This window comes from Zeus faber, assembly GCF_960531495.2.
Source record: "Zeus faber genome assembly, chromosome: 1".
Classification (NCBI taxonomy): Eukaryota; Metazoa; Chordata; class Actinopteri; order Zeiformes; family Zeidae; genus Zeus; species Zeus faber.
This window is the reverse complement of record NC_137193.1, coordinates 37,489,883-37,513,037: the sequence shown is the minus strand read 5'-3', so window position 1 is coordinate 37,513,037 and position 23,155 is coordinate 37,489,883. Positions and strand designations below refer to the sequence as shown.

At 41.5% G+C, this 23,155-nt stretch overlaps 1 long non-coding RNA gene across 1 annotated transcript; it reads left to right on the top strand.

The window, feature by feature from the left end:
• Positions 1-1,458: 1,458 nt before the first annotated feature.
• LOC307239235 lies at positions 1,459-19,053 on the top strand. Its single transcript, XR_013844465.1, has 3 exons — positions 1,459-1,566; positions 18,315-18,395; positions 18,949-19,053. It is a non-coding gene; the product is annotated as an uncharacterized lncRNA (long non-coding RNA).
• The last annotated feature ends 4,102 nt before the right edge of the window (positions 19,054-23,155 follow it).

The following is a 23,155-nucleotide window of genomic DNA, read 5'->3' as shown; positions in this document are numbered from 1 at the left end:
GTGCCGTCCACTTTTAGGAGTAGTTCGTTGATGAGATATTAAGGACCGTCAAAATAAAACCCAACAAAAACAAGACACATTCTTTTGAATGAAGATTATTATTTCATTAAGGTAGTCTCTTCCTGACTGACCATTTACATTTTGACTAAAAGTAAAATAGAAAAAATATATGAAAAAGTGATTTCAACAAAATGCCGGGTCAGATGAGGTAAAAGTAACATTATTACAGGTCAGATGAGGTAAAAGTAATGTTACTAAAGGCCAGATGAGGTAAAAGTAATGTTACTAAAGGCCAGATGAGGTAAAAGAAACATTACAGGACAGATGAGCTAAAAGTAACGTTACTACAGGTCAGATGAGGTAAAATAAACATTACTAGAGGTTATATGAGGTAAAAGTAACATTACTATAGGTCAGATGAGCTAAAAGTAATGCTACTTAAGGTCAGATGAGGTAAAAGTAACATTACTATAGGTCAGATGAGCTAAAAGTAATGCTACTTAAGGTCAGATGAGGTAAAAGTAACGTTACCACAAGTCAGATGAGTTGAAAGTAATGTTACTACAGGTCAGGTGAGGCAAAAGTGACGTTACTACAGGTCAGATGAGGTAAAAGTAACATTACTATGGGTGAGATGTGGAAAAAGTAATGCTACTAAAGGTCAGATGAGGTAAAAGTAACGTTACCATAAGTCAGATGAGGTGAAAGTAATGTTACTATAGGTCAGATAAGGTATAATTAATGCTACTACAGGTCAGTTGAGGTCTGATGAGGTAAAAGTAATGTTACTACAAGTCAGATGACGTAAAAGTAAAGCTAGTAAAGGTCTGATGATGTAAAAGTAACGTTACTACAGGTCAGATTAGGTTAAGGTAACGCTACCAAAGGCCAGATGAGGTAAAAGTAGCATTACTACAGGTGAGATGAGGTAAAAATAACGTTACCACAAGTCAGATGAGGTAAAAGTAACGTTACTACAGGTCAGATGAGGTAAAAATAACGTCACTACAAGTCAGATTAGGTAAAAGTAACGTTACTACAGGTCAGATGAGGTAAAAGTAATGTTACTACAGGTCAGGTGAGGTAAAATTAACTTTGCTATCAGTCAGATGAGGTTTTTACCTCATCTGACTGATAGCAAAGTAACGTTACTATCGGTTAAAGTAACGCTACTCCCGGTCAGGTAACATCAACCTAAGCTCTGCGCTTCAGTGATACTCATATAAACTGTGTGTGGCGGGTAAAATATACTCAAAGCATGTGGGACATTTTATTTGTATTATACGTTGTACAAATAAATGGGCAGTACCGCACGAATGTTTCTCCATCTCTTCACCCGGAGCAGGATGCGCGGCGCCCCTCCTGCTTTCTCTACGCGGCCCGCTGACCCACATTCGGCTAACTCGGCTAGCTGCGTGCTAGCGGTGACAGAACGGCAGCGCGGACCGGCGGAGGAAGCTCAGTGACAGGAGGGCTGTTTGGAGGATCATTTAGGGTTGATACGATTTTTTTTTCGCAGCCAGCGGGAGGGAACACACACCCGGACAGTGAGGCGCAGGCGGCGCGGTAAGTGGCACAAGTTGCTCTGGAGCTCCGTGTTGGTGATGGTGTAGTCAGATTAGCACACGGAGCTAACTGCTGCTAGCGCTGAGGCTGGGACAGGAGCGTCGGCAGAGAGAGGCTCCCGGAGGATGGGCGGTCGACGGGTCTGCTGGAGAATAATAACACACTGTTTAGCTGGGAAGCGGTTAGAGTGCATTCAGTCTTCATGTCAGTCAGCCGGACCTGGTCAGTATATCTCCACATTCTGCGAGATCAGCAGCTACTGGACGTTGCTTAGACATGATATGTCATATGTTATGATATATTCTATATTTATATGGGGGGGGGGGGGGTCCCTTAAAAGTTGCTCATGGGAAAGAATCGTGCTTGACATGCACAGCCACAAGTATCACAGTAAGTTCTATGACTATAATGGATGAAGAAGCGTCAAAGCTTTATGTATTGTGATGAACTTAGTTTGAAATGTGAAGGCTGACGAAATAAACACGGCCTGTCCTCACACTAAGTCGTGTGAGGACAGGCCGTGTATAGTCTTCATAGTATGCTTTGTCAATTGTACTACTTCTACTTACTATACTATCCCACTGTCCTTAAGTTATGATATACTGTCCTAGTATCCAAATGATGCTGTCCTAACCATCTGTCCTCACCACGTATAGTATACTATCCAGCTGAATGACCCCCCTGGGAGTTAATCACGTGTTATCTTATCTTTGTTTGTTTGTCAAACTCCACCTTCCTTTTACCCAACAGTCTGCTTCTCTCTTTAAAGCAGACTTCTACTGTAGGTGTGAAGGCCAAACATGTTGTATTTTGGATAATGCTGCAACACAGCAGATATTTTGGCTTCATCAAAAGTGCCTGTTAAAGAGAACGCAACACGTTTCAAAGGATTGAAATGGTGATGCCACCGGGAACATGGCTGTTATGTCAGTAACCCATTAGAGTGACTATACCATTGTCATTATCTAGGAAGCATTTTGAGCGGTTTATTGTTGTCCATCAGTCGTCTTGTTTTGTGCTTCCACAGTCCGTGTTGTGACCACAGTGTTCCTATTGAGTTGCACCTTATCAGTGTTTTATTAACTCATGGTGCACAACTCTTGCTCTTGCCCCAGCAGTTGAACAAATCACGTCTGGAGCTGGATCCACTGTTGACTTAGCTGTTGCTCAATTATCGGCCATTTACTGGCTTTGGTATCTGAACAGAGTTCTAATGGTCGCTTCTGGGTTTTGACTCGTTAGAATCCTTCTGGGTGGGATGATCCGCGTTTGGGAGCTGGTTGTGGTACTGAGGCTATGGATTTTAGCTGTTGACTCTTCTCAGGAGACTTTCATGCTGACAGTCACATTTGAATTCTGTTGGATACACATGGAGTTAGACGCGTTTACACTAACTGGAAATACCAGAGTTTCCGTTATCCAGTTTACTGGTTTTTGACTGGGAAAATATGTTGAAGTCCGACATATTTAAATCTCTCTGGTCATAATGTCCGGCGAAGGTAACTCCCTCTAAACACATTTTCAATTAGTGCTGGGCGATAAAAGAACATCGATAATTATCGCCATATTTTTTTCCTTAATGTCGAAATAAAATACAAAAATAAAAGACTATCATTTTGATAAATTATTCTGCAGATCTGTTCATTTCGGCGTTCAGCAAGTTGCAACGGAACGCCAATCAGTTTGGAAGATCTAAAGCTGACCTTTCACCGCTTACCAATAACGTTTGTTGATATAGAAATAAGCCCCACCCGCAGGTTGTGCTTGTAAACACAGTACACATGGAGCTGAGACAGAGCGGAAGCGTACACAAAGCAGACAGTAAATATTCATTATGTTGTAAAATATGTAGATATTGCCATATTGATTTTGTTTTTGATTTTATAAAAAAAAAATTGAAGTGAAATGTTAATGAAAGCATTGGCACTTGTTACTTATATTTCACAAACAGAAATTATTTGATTTCAAGTAGTTATATTCGTTATATTTTTTTATACATTTTTTAAAATTGGGTTAAGTGATACAACGTATTTTATCTTAATATTCAATAAAAAAATATTATAAATCCACATGCCTTCATGATTTCATTCTTTGTATAGCCTGCCAATCAATTGATTTTAAGCTCAGTAAACACAGATGATGTTTGACCGTGACATCAGAAATTTTTCAGGACACCTTGGCTGGCACCAATTTGTTCTGACGGAAACTCTGGAAATACTTTGTTTGTTTTAGACGAGGGGCGGAGCCTGGGTAGAGCGTGTAGAAGGCAGGACGTGATGCAATGACGCTGCAGAGTTTAACCGCACACGAAGGATGGTGGACGAGGGCTACAGACTTAACAGTAATTGTGACTTTTTTTGCGTCGGTACGCCATGTATTTGGACGTATCTGTATCCGTAATATCAATGAAAGAGTGGAAAGGAATATAAAGGAAAACGGAAAGGAGTACGAAGCAGGTATGCTGCGACCCTTCTTCGCCCTCGGCGAGTGGGCGTGTTGATGACGTCACGATCATGTGCCAGTCGCATGACAGAGACGTCATCGACACATGAAACGCCCACTCACTCGCTGTGAATTCTCCGGACAATCAACAGCTATGGTCACACATACCGCTCAATCGGACATTATGCAGACTTTGTACTAGGGTGCTGGCTGGGTAAAGTCCGGTTTATGTCCGGTCTAACTGATTCGGACATTTGCGTTCACACATACAGCTCCTCCGGGTAATGTCAAGATAATTTCAGTGTTGCAGTGCATGTGTGAAGGAAGCCTTATAAACACACAAGGGCCTCGACATGATATAATTTGCTCTGAAAGAAACCAATTTGTTTTTATGCGACACAAAATGGTTTAAAAACCTTGAGAAATGAAACGATCCTATTCTAACAAAATGTTCTATTTTATCTCTTGAGTGAGCCAAAAAATGGAGGGAAAGGTCCTTTTATTTGCATTTTCTTCAAAAATGTCTTTTTTAAAGTCAGTCAGAGATGATTATATTTTAAAGGGGAGCTCCAGCTTACATTCACGGCTCATCCTCATATAATTTTGGTTTGCATTCCCAGAATAGGGTTTGATTTAGGCTAACTCTGGGCTGGAGTCTGCAGATGGACTCAAACAAAAGGACTCAAACTGCACTGATTGTGACTCCCAGGGGGTTTGGTCCAAAGGGCAGAATGTGTTAGATCTTCCTTTCTTCTCGGTAGGACCCTCCACCCCCTGGAGGGTATAATATTGCCTAACATCCAGCAGATGCATTTTATTAATTTAGATTCTCTTCTGTGTTGCTCTAATTTGGCAACAGGTCTCCTAGTATGTAGCTTTTCATTGAAACTTGGCAAAAAGAAAGTCTCACTTGACGTTATCTATTTATAATTGAGTTCATATATCCATACATGTAGTCATATAGTTATGTTGTAGTGGTGATTATTAATTTTAGGTCTGTAACAATTTATTCTTATTTAATTTGTACACAGCTCATATACACACATTTGATGAGTTGTACAGTATTATCTTCTGTACAAACCCTGGAGTAAGCTGTTTTCTGTACAATTCACCATACAATCGAATTATTGTTTGTGCTGAAGAAATTAACTGCTTAATCTACTCCAGATAGACTTCTAAATTATACGTTGAATTTTGTATTTTCTATCCTTTTTCTTTGGAACAAATACATGGTAAGTTCAGAACCAGATGTATTCTTTAATACCTCAACTCTTTTCCATATCTCCCAGCTCTATTAACTCTTATGCTTTAATTATGAATTAAATCAGAGTTAATGAGTCAGTCACTGCAAAGCAATAAATCCTAAAGCCCCACCTTTTCCCTTAATAATCATGAATTGTAGATCAACATATATCAATAGGCTGCTTTCACATGTCGTCAATTATATATAACCAATATCGTGATTATTGCAATTGTACAACTTTTGTTTTCAATTAATCCGTATATTTATTAATTCAGTCCTCCACCATTAGTTCTATCCACTACTGGTGCCTCCCATACCCAGAATTCAGCGTGCTTTAGTAAAGTTCTACGTTCCTCCGTGGGCAGATGTTTGTCTTTACATCAGTGACACAAACCTCCGTTACAGCGGAACGGACGTTTCAATTTCTGTGAAAGAACACCATGAGAGGTTCATGTATCTTGGGTGTGTTGCTTATGGGTCTGTGCACATCGCACGCTGTGGGAGCCTCACGGTGGTGACCCAAATGTCTTATTCCTGAATCATTTTTCAATGGGAACCTCCGGGATGACAGAGTCTGCTTCCAAACGAAGCCTATGGTATTAAAAGCAGATTACCAATACATTGATAATAAATATATATATTTTCCTTTGTCCAAGTACTGAGCACTTGCTCTTGGGTACCAATACCAATTGCCAATTTGATTGATTCTTTGTTTGAACAAAATCAGTTATGTCACGAAATTGTCACAAAATGTGAAAAGTAAACAATCAAATGGGAACTCAATGCGAGGACGTTATGTTGCTTTCGGGTTAAGGTATCGGAGCATTTTTTTATGAGTGTATGTACATTAGCATAGTAGAGGACCTGGTATTAGTATACATATTTACCACAGATCGTTGGAAATACATATCACACATATCAGTATGTATGTATGTATGTATGTATGTATGTATGTATGTATGTACAGATACATACGCATATCAGTGAGGAAAGTCAGAGGGTACAGATTCAGAATCACAACTGGTGATTTTTCTTCCTTTTTTCACCTTCTCTATTCCACAGTCAGTTCTAAACTAAGTTGGATTTCTGTCTATCTATGCAGAAAGACTTTCACAAAGCCTGAACTGCCAGTACTTATGTCCTAGATAAGTGCTATGGTTTGGTCTTTGCATGATGCAAAGTTTTCAAAGTAAAAGTCAGATTTATAATTATGACCTTTCTCAGTTTATACCGTTTTCACACCAAAATTAGCGGGTTTACCCGGGTTTTTGATTGACACCTTTCCCATGACTATTGCTGAATTGCTTTTTTTTGTCACGTTGTAAAAGGTGCGTGTCATAGTGCCAGTGTGACTGGGAACAAAACAGTAGAGGAGAAGGCAACTGAAACAAAGAACGACATAAAACTGTAAGACATGGGGGGTGGGGGGGGTTTATACTGTTCAAAAGAATCAGATCGTTCATGAAAGACCCAACACTACGGTAAAAGCAGTATGAAGTTCCCATGCTGATGGCACGCAATGTTCCTTTGGCGGCGGGGAGCGGGGACCGGCTTGGGGCTATGCTGGAGTGAGTCGGAGCCCGGCGGGGAGCGTAGAGGTTCTCCCCTGTTCTCCCCATGGTGCGATCCCCACACTCCAAACATTTCATGGTCCCCCATGCGCAAAAAAAAGTCAAAAACTCCTGATTTAGATTTTGGATTCTAAATGGGACATGAAATGATGGAATGTTACACGGATATTCATGTCTATTTATGTGGCAACGTACGGAACTTCAACACTCATCCCATTGCGCAGTTAAAGGAGCCAAAATTAGCTGGTCGACCCGGGTGTCCTGTTTACATCACAGCCGATCGGAGGTGGAGCCTATTAAAACCTGAGTCTATTACCGGGTCGGTGGAGCCCATTAAAACGGGTCATTAATCTAAATCTATTACCGGGTCATTTGACCTTAGCGGGTGTTACCGGGTTTTTGGCGCAGTGAGAAAGGGGTACAGTGGTACCTCGACTTACGACTGTAATTCGTTCTATAAGAACGGTCGCATGTTAAAACAGACGTATGTTGAAGCTATTTTTCCCATATACACCACGCTCATATTTTTCTATGATTTCCTTCTTAGTTTCAATGGGCATCATTGCCTTTTTCTTTTTCCCATCATTCTTCTTCTTAGGACTCATCATGAAGGGTGAAAATAAACAAAATACACAGCACAAACACAGTAAATATGAAAAAAATATCGATAAGCCACAAACTACGTGCACACACGATATAGGTCGCCCGCTGACTGACTGCTGACTGACTGCTGACTGGCTGCTGACTGACTGCTGACTGGCCGCCGATGCGCCAACTGCAAATTTCCACGATCATATCTTGGAGCAGTCGGTCGCAAGTCAATACAAATTTTCGCGACTATCGCTACTCGTATGTTGGATTAGTCGTAAGTAGATGCAGTCGTAAGTGGAGGTACCACTGTATTAGACTGGCTTAGATTAAAAGTATTTATCTCTCTTATTAAATTGAGATTGTTTAGGGCCAAATCAGAAAGGTCCGAGGAAGGCAAACCACCAATTGTCCAATAAAATGATTAAGCACATACTGTATGTAAGTAGGTAACTGGTTAATCTTTGAATTTTTGGGATTATGTTATTATTTAGGCCTATTTAGACCTTCAGTTTTAATAAAAGTGAATTTTAAAATGAAAGCTGCTTCAAGATGAAGGATTAAGCCTTTTTACTTTTCATGAATAGTAGGGATGCCATTGTGAGGAATTTTTCCAACCGGTTAATAAACACGGTTATAGTGTCTCCACTACTCACGGTTTTGTTCCATACGGGCTTGTTTCGTTCTATTAGGAGAAGTAAAATAAAATATAAACACACTGTTCTCGCTGTCACGCACATCACATCACTGGCGTCTTCGGTACCATCGTTGAGGGAGACAGGTGCGCAAAAAGTTCCCCGATCGTTCCCTCTCCGCACCTCCACCTCCCAACCCGGGATGACGCGCTACGCGGCCACCTATCGCCTATATGAAGAGTCGGCCTGGACAGCCCTATCGGTTAGATTGTGTAACTCTTCTTCTTCTTTCGGCTGCTCCCGTTAGGGGTCGACACAGCGGATCATCTGCCTCCAATACCTTCTGTTCTGCGCATCGTCCTCCCTTTGGCCTTCCTCTTCTCCTCTTGCCTGGCAGCTGCATCCTCAGCATCCTTCTCCCAATGTAACTCTCATCTCTCCTACACACGTGTCCAAACCATCTCAATCTCACCTCTCTCACCTTTCCACCAAACTGTCCAACCTGAGCTGTCCCTCTAATGTAGTCATTCTTAATTCTGTCCATTCTTGTCACTCCCAATGAAAATCTCAACATCCTCAACTCTTCAAGATTCAAGATGTTTATTCGTCACATACATATACATACTTTAATACATATATGCAGTGAAATGTGCAGTGAATTATTACATTTCACTGCATATATGTATGAAAGTATGTATATGTATGTGACAAATAAAAAATCTTGAATCTCTTGAATCTCTTGAATGTAACGCACCCGGTGATAACACACAATATGTCCTAGGAAAAAAACAACTGCCACCTCCAGTTCAGCCACCTGCCTTTTTGTCAGTGCCACTGGCTCTAAACTGTGCAACATAGCTGGTCTCACTACCGTCCTTTAGACCTTCCCCTTCACTCTTGCTGGAACCCTTCTGTCACGGACACTCTTCTCCACCCACTCCACCCTGCCTGTACCCCCTTCTTCACCTTCTTATCCTGTACCACTCTTATGTACTTCTCTGCCACCCTCGACTTCCTCATGCAATACCACACTTCCTCTCTGGGCACCCTGTCATATGCTTTCTCTAATTCCACAAAGACGCGGTATACCTCCCTCTGACCTTCCCTGTACGTTTCCATCAGCATTCTTAAAGCAAACATTGCATCTGTAGTACTTTTTCCTGGCATGAAACCATACTGCTGCGCGTTGATCCCCACCTCTCCTCTTAACCTAGCCTCTACTACCCGTCTCCATAAACTTTATTCCTCTTATTCTTGAAGATGGGTACCAGTACAAGATTAGATTAGAAGATAAGATTGTGTAACATAATATATATATTTTTTTAATGTTTTAATCAAAGGCTTTGCGATTTGACAATTGCTTCTGTGAAAATGCAATGTCGGTTTGAATTTAATTAATTGTTCAGCCCTGGACCCACTGCATTGCTTTTGGGTTCAGTTGAATATTCTCTTCTTGGACCTATGGCTCATCATGATCCAATCTCCCCAACAGTGTTACACTGAGAGAAGTGATTCACCTGTAATGAATTGGTTATTCTGCCTCTACCAAGATACTGATACAACATTATGCAGAATTATTTCTGGGTTTCTGACTGACTAAATGAAAAACAGAAGTTTTGTCTGTATTGCATACATGCTGTGATGTGTGTCCTCGTACCGCTGTGCATAGCGTAGCCTGGCTGTGTTTACAAAGTGGAATCAACAAGGGAACCTGACGCATAATCAGCCAATGTCACACTGTGTTGGAGCAGTAGGAGGCTCCGGGAGAGCTCTAATGAGCTAATCTGTAGCTCCTGTCTGAGCTGTTTGCTTTGCTAACCACACAAAAATACCAGCAATAAAATGTTAACCTTACATCAACAATGAATGTTCTACATAGTCAGTCATGACAGAAAATGAAGAAAATGGGGAAAAATAGGGTGAATGTACAGAAAACAACAATATGACGACCGTTTTTGCTGTAAACTATGGAAACAAAACAGTGCACACAAAGTCTGCATTTCCATATGATTATTTTGTTTATGAACTTATAAACAACCATTGATGAATTTCCATAAGAAGTACTATATCAGGATTTTTCAATACATCTACTACTACTATTATACCTGCAGTAGCTACCCTGTATGGCAGCCAGAGGTCTATTTGAGGTTTTAAATCGGATCTTAAATCTGATCGTTGTCCTCAATAAATAAAATAATGTCCTTTGAAGGGTATAATTGACCTAATACTGTTTAGTGGTCTCAGCCCTGACAATATTGAGACAAAGGATATCTGTTTGTCTGATCATCAAGCGGTTTCATTCAACGGGGTCTTATCCCAATTTACTATTAATCACAACATTCCTGTCCGCCGCCATGTTTTTAACTCTATGTCAGCGAGCAGGTTTCCTGAGCTTTTCAGTGCCGCAGCTTCGCCTTCAACTGCCTTTTATTCAGATTTTAACAGAGGAGCTTGTCTCCCAATTTAATGACATGCATCTGATTGCCCTGGACTCTGTCGCCCCGCACAAAGACAGAAAGTAAAATATAACATCACAGCCCTGGCTAAATGAATCCACCCAGGACCTAAAGAGAGACTATAGGAGAAAGGAACGGAAATGGAAGAAGAGTGGTTTGCACATATTTTATGAGATCTGGAAAGACTTTATGCACAATTATCAAACGGCAGTTAAAGAAGCAAGGGCAACTTTCTCTTCTAACCTGACTGTTGCAAACCATTCCAACCCCAGAATTTTATTAAAGGTAGTAGACTCTGTCATCACCCCCCCGGCTGTCTTAATCAGGCGCCACCAGAGATGTGTGAGGAGTGAACCTTTTTGCAAATAAAGCTGAGAATATAAGACAGCAAATTACTCCCCCTGACCAAGTTATACATGCTTGTAGGGACACTGACAGTTATTTTAGCAATTTTTAACCTTTGTCAGTGTCATTTTAATTTTAAACTCTATCCTGCATGAAATCAACCACATCCAGCCTTGATATTATCTCCACCACATTTCCTAAAGAGATGATTGACACAATTGGACCCAATATATTATCAATTATAAATAGCTCGCTGGAGAAAGGCATTTTTAATAAAAAGGTATTCATTATAATAATAATAATAATAATTTATTATTATTATTTTATTAATTTTTTCAATTTTTATTTATTTATTTTTATTATTATTATTACTATTGTCTGTTATTATAAAGATGTCTGCCCTACAGGATAAAACTGAGGACTTGATAGCCTCATACTCTACCATGGGGACCAAGGGAGGTCCCTAACACCGTCTCGTATGCTCGCTCGATAGCAGCTTACCACCCGTAAATCAGTGAGTGTTTGCCGCGGACAATATTTCTTTGGACCAATATGGTTTGGTAGCAATTAAAGGAGCGTTAAACAGTTATGCCTCAATCTGTTAAATAAGATTTGTTTCACTATGTGGTGGAATTTCCCCTCAAAGTACAAAGGATAGATCTGCACACCAAAATAGCTCCCGTTTAAAGGATTTTATTCAGTGCAGTGAATAGAAAGTCAATATTTTCCTCAACAAGAGACCCCAGCGATGTGCAACTCACGTTGCACTTATACGGCAAAGGAGGCAACAGAATAATGAGTCATTGTTGTGCCATTTATAACGCATTACATCTGCACATTGACTGGATAGGGATTTAGTATAAGATATTGTAGTAGCTAGTCGGGGTTTGCAACTTAGCATTACAGTTCCTGAGCGTTAGACATGTATGTACTGCACTGTGATCATTTCAGGTTTGTTCTCTCGCTCTGGTAGTTTTTCTGTCTGAGCTCCACTGACCCACTTGGCTCCGGCTCGGGGCCTTTGGCAGAGTTCCTGCTCCTCTGGAGAGCGAATCTCCAGCAGGTCGCTGCCAGACTGCTGCTGCCTGCTCGTCTGCCAGTGGAAACCAATGCTGCTTCCCTCTCGGACATTCCTGTCTGTGGACTATGGGCAGAAAATGCCAAAAAAAGGCTGTTTCAGTGCCATAGGGCCTGTGGATGCAGAAAAGTTCAGTGGAAGCACGGATGACCGCTTCAAGTGCAGCTTTGGTTTGGTTCAGCAGTGTGATGGGCTGCCGGTTTGGCTCAATACTGGCCAAAAGGCCACAAAACAAGATCAGATTATTTGCTGGAGATGTCGTGCTTGATTTATTAGTCCCTCCAGAGTTTTTGTGATTGTTGCGACTCGGCTCACCGCGTTTATTGCTGTTACGGACACCGATTACAGTACTGGCCCACAGCCCCCACTGTTGTTTTGCTTTTTTTTACATTTTTTTAATGGAAATAAAACCTTAATAAAAACATTTGGTTAATTTCCGTGTATCAGTGCCGACGTTCGTCAAAGGAAAAAGAAAATCGAATTTGTGAAATATTAAGCGTTTTATCGATGCTTAGTTGGACACTATAAAAGTGAAAGTGTCTGCTTGTGTGCACAGCAGAGTCACAGCACAGTCTGCTTCTCACAGGAGGAGATTTGAGAAGGCTATAGGAGACCTTATATCAGGTCTAAATTCGGACCTGCCTCCCTCCATTGATAATTAGCCCACCAGCATAATTGGGACACTCCGCCCACCCCCCGTTGTAAAATGTCTGGTGTTTATTTATTGGTGGGGAAAATTTCTCACCGTGGCATCCCTAGTTGCGACCAAAATACGTGATTTTGCAGAAGCTCTTGTCAAAAATGTTGCATTTTGCAAACTTTTATGTTTCTGTTTTATGTAAAAAAAAATGTTTTGCCCTAAAATTGGAATTGGCAAGAAACATTTCAAGTCAAGTCATATATTCATGAAAAAATATTGTTATATACGCCGATCAGCCACAATATTGAAACCACAGACAGGTGAAGTGCTTAACATTGATCATCTCTTTCCAACGGCATCTGTAAAGAGGTGGGATATATTAGGCAGCAAGTGAACAGTCAGTTCTTGGAGTTGATGTGTTGGAAGCAGGAGAAATGGGAAAGTGTAAGGATCTGAGGAACTTTGACAAGGGCCAAATTGTGATGGCTAGACGACTGGGTTAGGGCATCTCTAAAACAGCAGGTCTTGTGGGCTGTTCCCGGTATGCAGTGGTTAGTACCTACCAAAATTGATCCAAGGAAGGACAACCGGTGATCCAACGACAGGGTCATGGGTGCCCATGGCTCATTGATGTGTGTGGGGAGCGAAGTCTAGCCTGTCTGGTCTGATCCTACAGAAGAGCTCTGTAGCACAAATTGCTTAAAAAGTATGAGCGTCAGAATTGGACCATGGAGCAATGGAAGAATAGATGCATCACATTTTCTTCCACATCATGTGGATAGCCGGGTGTGTGAGCGTTGTTCATCTTGGAAAGAGATGTCACCAGGATGCACTATGGGAAGAAGGCAAGCCGGTGGATGCAGTGTGAAACCTTGGGTCCTGGCATTCATGTGGATGTTACTTTGACATGTACCACCTAACGAAACATTGTTGCAGACCAAGTTCACCCCTTCATGGCAACGGTATTCCCTGATGGCTGTGGCCTCTTGCAGCAGGATAATGCGTCCTGCCACACTGCAAAAATTGTTCAGGAATGGTTTGAGGAACATGAGCAAGAGTTCAAGGTGTTGACTTGGCCTCCAAATTCCCCAGATCTTAATCCAATCGAGCATCTGTTGGATGTGCTGGAACAACAAGCGTCGCAACTTACAGGACTTTAAGGATCTGCTGCTAACGTCTTGGTGCCAGATAGCACAAGTTTTAATTGCTGATGTTTTTAACGACACTTGCTTTCACTAGTGTGTCTGTGTCATGTGTGAACTGTGATTCTGTGACATGTAACCTATTTGTAATGTAAAGTTTTTTTCTCATGTGAAGTTTCATAATTCAAGGATTGTTGAAAAAGTGTCATCAGGACAACCCTCACTAAATCATCCTCTGTGTCATAGCTTTTTGGGCCACCCCTCCTCTTTTCACCTGAACCTAGGCACTGATCTCCAGGTCTCGTTAGCGGCAGCTTGTCTACAGCAACATGTGTGTTACCATGGTAACGGTGGTCTCATTTTGTCAGTCGGTCCCAAATCCCCCGCTTCCCATCGTTGTGAAAATGTGAAACACTAGATGTTTGGGCTTCTTGCTTATGGATGTCAAATAAATCACCGCTGTTCTCAGTTGTCATGGTGTGACAAATGGAGATTAAGAAAGCAAAAGGCCACGATGATGCAAAGGTTTTAGCTGAACCACACGATGATTTTAACCAGTATTATGGCAGCTCCATGGTATATCATGTCACTTGGGAATTACATAACTGGTTAGATTAATTTATATAGAGGAATTAATCCATCAAAATATTTATTCATGAGGGTTAGAGGATTAGGGTCACATAGAAAATCTCAGAATTCCAAGAAAAATACTCAGAATTCTAACTTTTTTGTCAGAATTCTAATATTAATCTCTGAACTTTTTTTTTTTTTCTTCACATGGCTTTTTTTTTCTTTCCATGTGGCCGTAATCGTCTTCTGTACAAACCAGATTTCTTCAGGTGCATTTCCTTTTATTGTGTTGTCTGGTGGGTTTTGCTATGTGTTGCTAGCTTTTATCGACAGTAAATTCAGCGTTCTTTAGCTGATTAAGTCTGAATAGCATTGACATTTGAATAAACCTCTTCACAGGGATTGGCTTAAATAAGTCACCAGAGGCCTGGTCAACCTGAAGTTCTTACTCTTCACAAAAGCGTACTATTTTGTTTGGATTTCGTCCTACGTTCCCCGTCTGACTTTGGCTAGAATGGGGGAAGCTCTGTTATACGAGGAGCCGCTTCACAATTGTTTTATGACTGGGAGAGTAAATGTAATGGAGGACCCCTCCGCCTCTCCTCTCTCTATTTTCTGTCATGACTAAATCATGTGTGATCATGGCCACCTGACATTGGCCCGCGTCGCTGAAATGCTTCGTGAGCGCGGTGAGTCAGGGGTGCCGGTTCTGGGGCACGTCAGGTTAAGTCGGAAGACCCGGCTGACGGGGAGGGTGCTGGACGCTCCGCTGGCTTTGAAAGAATTCAGCTGCGCTATTTTTACACGGCACGGTGTGGGTGGTTGCTATGGTGCTGCCCGCTGGCACAGCAACCACGGCAGCCACGCGGGCGGTTGGGTGCGTGCAGCAGGGCATGTGACGAACAGTACCGTGGATCCACTTTGCTATCAGCCATATCCTAAGAGATCTGCTGCTCTGCTGCCCTACATCCCAACACACACGCAACACACACACACACACACACACACACACACACACACACACACACACACACACACACACACACACACACACACACACACACACAATTCTCCATGGCGTTGGCAAAGCTGCTTGTTTGGCGAGGGAGTTGCGGTAAGAAAACGCCTCTCAGGAAGCTTTCTCGGGGTGATGCGGCACAGAGGGGGCACAGGCAGAACTTGCGCTGCGTCAGCGGCGTGTGGACGCTGCATCTGCTGCTCTACATGACTACATAACCAACAGCTTGTTAGAGAGCAGCTTTTCCCTCCATACGACTCTCACCCCGCAGCTTGGATGACATGGGGGACGCGTAGGCGTAGAGCTGGCCGATTTATCGTATAATATCTATAACATGCTATGAAGCTTGATATTGTTTTGGATATTGTAACATAATGTTGTCTTTAAAGAGCATTACAGTAAAATGATGGATGGATGGATATATACTTTATTTATCCCCGGGGGGAAATTGCAGTGTCCCAGAAGCTTACATCAAAAACAATATACAGTGTTAATAACAAAAATGAAAAGTGGCACTATCTAGGGGAAATGTGAAATATATAATACAAGTAGTATACAACAGTAGTCAGTCAAGTTAGCGACACCAAGGTCTTCGTCAACGTATAATCGAAACTTCTCCAGTCAAACAATACCTACATTAAATCCTTTTTGTACCCAGATCTAGAAAATGTCTATTTGTATGATAGTTTGTATTTTTCTCGCAAGCCTTCTTCGAATTAATGCAACGTGTGATTGGCTAGCTACAGCAGCAGCAGCTGCAACAGTCTGTTAAGGTTCACAATTTTTCGTCACAAAAGTCCGTCTTAAAACAGCAGTCAGGTGTATGAGCAGTGAAAGAGGTTTTCCTGGCTGTAATCATTCTTCCCGTCCTGGCTATTTGTTTAAAAAGACGCTGCCCAAATACTTCATTGTACAGTTTTGTACAGTAATTTAATAAATAATAAAATAATTTGAAACTTTCAAAATGTATTTGTGTAAAAATAATTTGGATGTGTAGGAGTGGTGGCGTTTTTCGCAACTGAATGCTTCCATTCACAAGATGGGTATAGTGGAAAAATAAGGTATCGAATGAAGTACTCATTCGTATTGGTACAGATATCACTTTAAGGGTACTGATATTGGTACTGGTATGGTCATTTTTTAAACAGTACCCAGCCCTAAGTAGAGCGATTCGTTTGCACACAGGGAGAAGGAGCGGAGCTGGGATTGAGTGAGGAGGAGGAGGAGGATGGAGAAAGTAGGTCAATGGGTCAGCAGGTCAGTGAAGCACGGTGACATCACAGTTATACAAGCCTTGCGTGGTGCTTACACAACCCCCCCCCCCCCCCCCCCCACACACACACACACACAAACATAATCACACACACACACGGCAGACACTGCAATGTACCGCTACAGTAAACACAATAGCCTCTTCCTTTCTTCGCTTGCATTTCCTTTCTTTTATTTGTCTCTTCTTTTTTTGACCTTTTAATACACAACGGTTTTATCTAAATCCCCTTTTTGTACATCTCTTGTTATTGTTATGTTGTAATATGATCACTGGGTGTTGAGCATGACCTCATGTTTCAAATTTGATACAAAGGATCACGTTTCAATTCAATCGTGATTCAATCTGATATTGATGAGACTGCTCACCATTCCAAATGAGAATTGCTGCCAACTTTCCAGTTTACCATCTGACATTCATGACAAGTATATTTATTTCAGTGAACAAATTCTGTCTAATACAGAAGGAATTTCAATTAATTTGTGACTAAGGTGGTCTTTAAGCTGGAAAATGGGAAAACTTTTAGGATTTGTCATCACTGTGTACATGTTCCTGTTTGGACAAAAACAGAAGCATCACATGCAGTGAGCAGTAAAATAAAGAGCTAGGCGTTAACTGACTGTCTGTAGCTTGGATCCTTGTTCTTTGTTTTCCTGTGATGATGGCCTGTTGACTATCTCACCTATAGGAAGAGCCGAGTTGAGCACAGCTGAATCCGATTCCACTGACAAAGTTGGGGTACATTCAGGTACAGCCCAAATTCCTGTACGTAGAAACCAAAGCTGCCTCAGGTCAACCTTGTGCTGTTGGCCGTGTCACAGCGATGTCGGTACATGTGTTCTGCAGAATGTGGGCCAGAGGGCGCGGACCTCTGACCCCTGCCGCTACTTGAGCTGTTGGTGTTGTGGACAGAAGATCAGACTGATTGTCTGAGACGAGCTTTCCTCGAGTGCAGCGGGAACCAGCATGACAGGAATGGTGCAGATAATGTTCCGTGTGTGTGCGTGTGCCGTGAGAGGTCAGATGACGTGGACATTAGGTCACAGGGCCACGGCCAGGAGTTATGAATGAATAAGACTCATGAGTAGGCAGCACTATTATGTCAGGCTGTCGCCATCAGGACATTTTAGCTTGATGATTAATTGTCAAACAAATAATTGCTTCTCTCTTTTTTGTAATATCCAAATGATAATTGTGTAATTCATACATTTTCCTCAACCAAAGAGGATTAGCATAAAAAGCTGAAAATAATCTGAAAAACATGAAGAATAAAAATAATAATAAAATAAAATAAGTGAACTAAAAACAACAGACATATACAAAGATAGTCGGATATACACCGATCAGCCCCAACATTAAAACCACTCACAGGTGGAGTGAATAACGAACGAATGAACAGTCAGTTCAGTCAGTTGGAAGCAGGAAAAATGGGCAGGTGTAAGGATCTGGGTGACTTTGACGAGGGCCAAATTGTCATGGCTAGAAGACTGGGTCAGAGCATCTCCAAAACGGCAGGTCTTGTGGGCTGTTCCCAGTATGCAGTGGTTAGTACCTACCAAAAGTGGTCCAAAGAAGGACAACCGGTGACAGGGTCATGGGCGCCCAAGGCTCATTGATGCGCGTGGGGAAAGTCCAGCCCATCTGGTCCGATCCTACAGAAGAGATAGAGTTTTTTGTTGATCACAAAGAGTGTTGTTGAGTGAACATTAATGAAGGAACCTGCTGACTTGTGTGTTTGTGTTTCTAACAGATTCCAGTGGGAAATGGAAAGAAGACGGACCTTCCTCCTTTACTAAAAGCGTACTGTGGCTTCACAATGACCACGTAACCGGTGAGTGCTTCTCAGTTTGGACTTGAAATACAGGAGCGACTATTTGGTAAATGGTTGGAATCTGAGGTCGTCCACAATGTTTCATCAGCCCTTTTACACACGATCTGCAGGTCATTAAAAACACTTAACATTTAAAAAATGAAGGCCTTAAATTATACTAAAAGCATCAAATTATTTGACATTATATAACAAATTATACTTAGGTTTTTTTTTTCACTTTCATTTTTTTTGCCTCAATGGGAAAAAAACAAACGAAAACCTTCATTTGCATACTTGTATTAGTTAAGAAAATGTCAGATTGTTTTGTCAGTCCACAGGGGGAAAGACAAAAATATATAAAGTTTGATGCATTTTCGACTCAGATCACTGGAAGATTCTTCTGTTTATTTTTTTCAATTTTTTATACAATGGAACTCAAATTTGGTTGAACGGGAATTAAAAATGTGTTATATGAACAAAAAAAATTTCAATTTCGGAAGATTTATTGCAAGCAAATCTGTAAAATCATTCGGTTGTAAATCCTGTCGCTCTGTGTTTCCTCTCTAACCTGCAGACCATGACGCTGCTGCCTCGTCCCACATCCACATCCTCACCCGAGGCAGAGGGGGAACTCGGCTAAGCTGGGACCCCCCCCCAGCGACCTCCCCCACTTCACCCAGGACTCCCCCATTGCCCCCCACCCCCAAGCGTCTCCCTTCTCAGGCCTACCTGTCTCTGCTGCCACCGCTGTGTCTTCACCCGGACCTGGACCCCCATCCTCCTCCTCCTCCTCCTCCTCCTCCTCCTCCCGAGGGACTGGCTGCACCGGAGGTGGGCTCACATCAGATACTGTTATGTCTTGGGATGAACTGCTCCTGGTTCTGGTTCCCCGCTTTTTCCTCGCTTCACTTTCTTCCATTATTTTATTAGAGGTCCAGCCCCAGACTATCTTTAATCTTCTTGGCGTTTTTCGGGCTAAAAGTGTCTGGAACACGACAATCGCAGTATGCACGGACATGGTTGAGGTTTCGTTGGAACGGGGACGTTTCAGGCGTCTTGGCATTCAGGTTTAACCAATATCAATATACATTTGGAGCAGAAATTGGTGAAAAACTGTCATAATTTTACCAGAGGTAGAAGGACATTGGCGATTTGATTGGTTTCAGGAGTTTTGTGACATCATCATCCAAGGTTATATAAGTCCAAGCTTCGTCTCTCAGAACTCGTTTGCATCAGCCACTTGCGGACAACTTGAGCCGATGCTGCGTTTAAAGGAAACTCAGAAAACTAACTCGTGCTGCGTTCTACAAAATCCCAAAAGCTATAATTGGTCACGGAGGGTGTATTTTCACCGCAGGAAGTTCTAAGAACCTTTGGTCCGTCCCTTTCTTTTGTGTCCGCGCTGCGTCACCCAGGAACGATGGCAATTAGGGTTGTAATGGTTTATACCGTTTTAAGGTATACCGCGGTAACAGTTCTACAGTTCTGAACCGTGAGCCTTTCCCTGTAATACCGTGCCCATGCTATAAATTAATGTTGCAAAATTGAAGATGCTGACTTTAATTTACTTCACCTTTTGTTGCTGCTGCACGGTAGTATATGGCCAAATGTTGTAATAATCCATCCAATGAGTAATTTTGCTAAGTGCTGCGTTCCACCAGAGCTGCTTATACCAATATCTTACAACAAGGTGCTTTACATTACTTGCGCACGCATGGGAACAAGTGTAAACAAAGATGGCGAAACGGGATGTTTGGCAAAATTACTCATTGGATGGATTATTACAGCATTTGGCCATCTGATACCGCACAGCGGCAAGTTAGGGGAATTCAATTTTACACTACACAGGGTAAGGACGCCCGTTCGTCGTTCCCGACGTTCACATTTGGGCCTGATGCTGGAAATTTGTCATCAACGTCAAAATTTTGTCAAAATTGGGCTGAATCTGTGTATTTTGATCCGGGCATTATGGGAACTCGGAAATCTGTAATACGTACCTAACACAACTAAACTTGACCCTGTGCTGCCTGCAGCTATATTTTTTTACTTGTTTCTGCTTCCTTTCCTCAGGTTAGTTTGTCTAACATTAGTTCAGTTCAGTCCACTTGAGATACTTTGGTTTAGTTTTTAAGTTGGTTTGCGCAAAACTTCTCTCCCCCTGTGGATTAATAATCCAATAATGTTCTTCATTCTGTTATTGTTTTCGATCCATCGAGTCTTGTTGCATCCAGCACGTAACCAAGAGGCATGAACAGCTGATTTAATGTTAATAACTGTGTATTTCTGACCCCAAACCACCTTCAATCTTAAGTAAAAAGTCAAAAGTAAAAGTCTCCGATTGGATTGATCGGTTCTCTCTGTCTGCTGATACTTAGAATTAGTCTCAGTTGTGAAATGGTATCTGTGCCGTTTCTCCACATCATTTGTGTCTTGTCACTTTCGTTTGTTTTTTTTTTTTTTCGTTTTTTTTACAGGTCTGTTCACAAATGTCTACCTCAGGCTTAAAAGGCCCCGTTCACCAGCCGACACCCTGAAACGGACACAAAATGACCTCCAGCATCGACCGGTGAGTCCCAGCACGCCACTAGCTTAGCTTAGCTTTGCTTAGCTTAGCTGCTGCCCCACAAAGCCTTATTTGCAACGTGTCACTGTGGAACCCTGGAGTCTTTGTCCATGGATGCAAGTTATTTATAGCTTTGTTGCTACGGTAACAAGAGGAGTTTACTATAGCCACATCACCAGAGTGAGTGTCAACAAGGCTTGCGTGCTGTTTAATCTTTGATTTGTTGTTTTCACCGTCAATTTGGGTCGTATGGGGATTGACACGTTACCATTAAATCATTGCTAGACGTGTTTTTTGGAAGAAAGTACCTTTTTAGAATGTGCGTTTTATGGACGTTGTGATAGATCTGCTGGGACTCCTTGGTGTAAGATGCTCATGTTGTTGTTCCTCCTGCGTGTGAAGAGTAGGTGGTGTTACTGATGAGCCATAGAGCGTCTGTGTCCCGATCGGCCAGAAATCCCACTTTAATGCTCATCATCGCAGGGATGTGCATGTTTATGCTCATGTTCATCATCGGCAGGAAGATAAAGCTGCCAGTCTGTCATGGTATGCCTTTTGAGATATTTGGATATCCCCACTGCTACAGTCTGAGGTCAAATGGAGACTTCAGTTGCCTGTAGGGGTGAATATGTGTGACCCAGTTGTGGAGCGGTGGCTCGTTCTGGGCATCTCCCTGGATCACACATAGTGTAACCTGAGACAAGCTCCACAAAGTAGGAGGACGGAGGACATTGTTTCATCCAGCTTCAGCTCAAAATCTGACAGAAAATAATAAATCATACATTTTATGAAATGCAGTGCTACAAGGTACTTCAAATTCATTTGATGACAGTGCACAATATTTCAAACACTTCAATTCATAAAAAAAGAAAGACAATACAAATAAAAGAATAAATTAAATATAAAAAGTATTAATTTGAAATAGAAAATGAATGATAAAAAAGGCTGCTAACTTAAAGCAAGCTTAAATGTATATGTTTTCAGCTGTTGTTTAAAAATGTCCACTGATGTCCACTCTCATATGTTTTGGAATGGTGTTTCACAGTTTAGGGCATAGTTGAAAAAAGCTGAACCCCTAACTTTCTGTTGAATAGGGTTGTTGGTTAGAGTTAAAAAAGACCAACAATAATCTATCTACAGTTATCCCACTAGTCTTCTTTTGAGTGGAAAAAGATAAATATATGAATATATTGATGTTATGGTATATAATTAACTGTATATATAATTTATCTTAAAAAGTCTGCTGGACAAAACAATAAATAATAAACATATATGTTTGTGTGTGTGTATATATATATAATTTATCTTAAGGAGACTCATATATATCATTATTGAAATCAGAAATGCTTTCGTTTCGCTGAAACCCCATCAAACCTAGTCACCATGTCCATTTTGATTGTGAGGCGTTTATAGCGCTACAGGAAAACATGAAGGAAACATGAAGTAAACGTGACCTCATAGGGAGGGAGAGATCCAAGAACTCAAAACATCCCGTTCGATTTATACCGGATGTCTTTGTGGGAGTCTCTCCCCATCAGAAGAGGTTAAGGGAGGGTCTTTCTGGCAGTGGGGTGCCGACATGGGGAGAGTTTGATTAATAACTATAAACCAAAAAGATGGGTGGCCAAATAAATAATAATAATAAACAATAATAATAATAATAATAACAACAACAACAACAACAACAATCAGTCGGCGAGCAGGAGGAATGACCCTAGCTCCAGGTTGGCTAATGAGACTCACTTGCCGATCTCTGCAAGACAGACAAACATTAAGAAAGCTCCTTGTTATGAATCGGACCAATCAGTGGCACTTGGGTGCTAATTCGGCTGATTCTGGACAGTTGTGTGTCCGCAGAAAGGAAACTGCGCTGCTCTGCAGCCATGGCTTAACCACGGGCCTTGGTCTGTCGCAGTCTTGTTCTACTGCAAGAGTGAGATGAATAATTATTCCACTGTCAGCTGCTTGGATGGACAAATGGATAGATCCTCAAATGATCCCTGAATAGATGAAATTCTCTTTGTAGGAGTCTGTAAAAATCAAAAGTTGAAAACTGTCAATATAAATAAAATGATAATGTCTCTCATAATCAATAAAAAATATGCAGGACTGTGAAATCGCATTTGATCATTTAACTTCTTTTTGATATTATGGACAAAATGAGATTCTGTTGGAGGGCAATGTGAAGAAAAGGGATGTTGGTGGCAAACGCTGTCAC